Below are 3,806 nucleotides of genomic sequence, written 5' to 3'. Positions count from 1 at the left end.
CCCAACCCCTAAACCCTAACCACTAAACCCTAAATTCTAACCCCTACTTCCTACACTCAAACCCCAACCTCTAACCCATAACTCTAAATCCCTAGCCCTTGGTATTTGCTAAAATAAACCCTATCTAAAACCCAGTCCTAACCTTTATACGCTTAGGGGTGTGTACTTACAAATTCAGGCACACATGAATTTGTGGATGAGAACTAGTCCATCGCAGAGACTTCTTCATTACCATCCAGTATATTCTTCGCAGTTCCATGGATCCTAGCATTTCAAAGAAACATGTTATCTTGTTACTTGTGCCTGTTAAAAACCTCAAAGGCTTAACAAATTCTAGTTCTTGCCAACAATGTAAGCTTTGCATGCTGGATATGAAATAAACTGTGCGATATCTATAAGACATAATAATGAATTAACTGATAAAATACGAACAAAACCAGGGGTTGAAGAGATGGCTTAGTGGGTTAGGCACTTGCCTCCATACCAAATGACACAGGTTTGATTATGCAGTACCCACTTAAATCCAGCAGCAAAAGGTAGTGCATCTGTCTTGAGTTTGTTGGCAGTGGCTGAAGGCACTGGCAAGCCTATTCTCTCTAAATCTCTGTCTATCTCTCTCTTTGCTTTAAAATTAATAAGAAAATTATTTAAAAATAATTAAGCCAAATGTTTTGGCACACACCTTTAATCTTACCACTTGGGAGCTGGGTTGCACAAGGAGAATCAACACTTAAACTACATAGTGATTTCCAGGTTAGCCTGGGCTACAGTGATAGCCTACCTAGGAAAAAAAAAAGCTTCCATGTGAAAGTGAATGCCAGGAAGATCTAGGGAATATACTGTAACAGTAAACTCAACATAAAGTTTAACCCTAAGAATCCTAACCCTACCAAATTTGACCCTACCCCAATTACTCTGACCCAGACCTTATCCCGAAACCTAATCCCCATCACTCCAATCCTTGACCATTGATGTTCTAACTACTAACCCATAGCCCTATCCTCAACCTCTTACACTACTGCCCTCTAAACCCTAACCACTAAAACTTCAACCCTAACCCTTACCTTTTTGCTCCTTACCCCACCTCTAGTCTATATCCCTAAAACCCTAACCCTTGGTATGTGCTAAAATAAAGCCTATCTAAAACCCAGTCCTCACTTTTACACAGTTAGGCATGTGTACTTAGAAGTACAGGCACAAATGAATTTGGGGCTGGGAACTAGTCACAGAGACTTCTTCATTACCATCCATCATATTCTTCACAGGGTCTGAGTTCCCTGCATGGTCAGTGTGTGGGTGGGTGTGGTGGTCTGGAGTGAGTAGGCTGGGCCCATTCCATCACCCCCCTCCCCCACTGCCTGGGTCTGAGTTCTCTGCAAGGTCATTGTGTGGGTGAGCATGGTGGTCTGGAGTGAGTAGGCTGGACCCATTTCTTGTCCCCTCCCACAGCCTGGGCCTGAGTTCCCTGGGTCATCAGTGTGTGGGCAGGCATGGTAGTCTGGAATGAGTAGGCCAAACCCATTTCTGTCCCCTCCCATGGCCTGGGTCTGAGTTTCCTGCCCAGTAAAGTTTGTGGGCACCTCCTACCTCCCCAGTCTAGGTTGTCTGCACTGGTCCATGTCCTGGAGGGCTCAGCACTAAGTAGGTCAGATCCCTATTCCCTTACCCTTGGTCCTGGTAGGTCCCATTGTGCCTTGCTCAGAGAGGCCTGACCCCTCTGTGAGCTGTGGAATCAGGCCTTTTGCTCTGGTATCTTGACTGGACACTAAGTACCAACATTCCTGTCCACCTGAGTCAGAGGGAGAACAGGCCAAAGGACACAAACTTGCTTTCTCCTCAATAAAATAGTCTTCCTAAAAAGGGGAGACAACAACACATAAAAGCCAATGAAAGTCAGAAAACAGAGATCTTCACCAAGGATGCTTAGTCCTACTATGGAAGCCTCCAATGAAATCATAAAGAAACCAACAGAAATTCATTCACAAAATGAAAACTCAACAACCAATGAAACCCTGATTTAAAAAAAAAAATGCTGATCTTGAAACAAACTATCAAAGAACCAACAATTGTATCAATAAAATTTAATAGAATCATCTCTTAGAGCATTCAGCTTTTGGTAGTAGGCTTAACTTGGGGAAGAAAATGTTAGAACCCTCCAAAGAGATATGAATAAATTGAAGGTAAGTCAAGAAATGGAAGACCTCAACAACCAGTTGATTAAGCTTAATGAAGACTTGATCAAATGAATAGACTTAAAACACAGCACCAATACTCAAGAAATTGTACAGAAGAGAATGCAGAAGTGCCAGAGGTGCTGAGGCAATATCCCTATGCACTTGATCCCTCCATTGACTGAGTACTGCACCCAAAATTAGAAACCATAACAACATGGCAAATGCCCACAATCCCACCATCATGGTCCCTCCATCATATGGTCTAAAGGAAGATGGACATTATAGTACTAACTTGTACTGTGTACTTACAAAGTTTCATGTGAAATAAAATCATCAAATAAAAGAAGATTAAAAATAAATATATAAATAAGAAATTGAAAGCCCCAATGAGATTGGGGTTCAACCTGAAAATAAGAGTCCTACTGATCTGTGTCAGCAGGTAGAAATAAATTCCTAGTGATCCTCCTCCTTCAGCCTTATAACATCTGCTTAGTTGGGGAGTGTCATTCCTAGGAAAACACACACTTCTAGTCCTGTTCATTCATATTTCAGACATCCTCATTACAGTAGGCTTGAAACTTCTAAGTGATGGGATGAAGTCAAAGATATTGGTCCATTAAAAAAAAAAAAAAGATTCTGTCTAGCACATGGACACTGATTCATCAGTCTTATTTTCAGTTGATCAATCTGACAATTTATCTGGAAAGAGCATATTCTCTAACCTGGGATAATGTCTTAAGCCTAAGCTCTTAACCTAGGTTAGAGAATCTGTAACTTTCAGGTGAATATAATGCTAGGAAGATCCAGGGAATCTCTGTGTAATAGAAAAATGAGGCACCTGACAAGCATGTGAGTGATCTGGTCACATCTGCCTGGGAACTTCAGACCTTACAGAGGAGTTGAGATACTGTATATAAGTGTTGAGCCCCCTTCCTGCTTCAGGACCACCATCCTTGCAGTAGACATGGAAGAGACTCCTAACTTCTAAAAGAAGAAAATATGAGCAACTTAATTCCATATGCAAATATCAACATTCATTTTGCCTTATAATCCCAGGGAAAATTGCTGAAGACTGGGCAGAAAGAATTAAGAGTCTCAGGGTCGAGAAGTGTATTCTGAGGGATGATGTCCCCACACCAAGGCTCTTGAGAACCTTCCTGACCTCTTAGTGGATGCAAGTTTGGTGAAAGACCACTAGAAGAGTAAGCTATTAGAAAATCATGAATGTGCAATTTGTTCATTCAGTAAAATTCACAATTAGTAATGAAAAAACTAAGTATAGAACACAAGGACCACCATTTAAAAAGTTGGAATTTGTCTTGGGATCACTTTATCCACAAAATAATAAAAAATCCCAATCAGACATTGAAGAAAAAGAGCAAGCATTGTTATGCTTTAGGCTTCCATTGAAGATATCATTGCATTCAGTGATTCTATTATTAGAAACACTTTAATATGTTTTTCAATGGAACTACCCTTTTACTTGCCAGGAAATGATAGCATTAGTGTCAAGGAGAAATATATGACAAATAGATGTTCCTTTCTATGGCATCTCTGTTTAATTACAAAGATTTAAAACTATTTTTAAATTTTGACCTATTATGCAACCTTTTCATTTTATCTGTGATTTCC

This window comes from Jaculus jaculus, chromosome 19 (assembly GCF_020740685.1).
Source record: "Jaculus jaculus isolate mJacJac1 chromosome 19, mJacJac1.mat.Y.cur, whole genome shotgun sequence".
In the NCBI taxonomy this organism is placed as follows: domain Eukaryota; kingdom Metazoa; phylum Chordata; class Mammalia; order Rodentia; family Dipodidae; genus Jaculus; species Jaculus jaculus.
Note: the sequence above shows the minus strand (reverse complement) of the source record.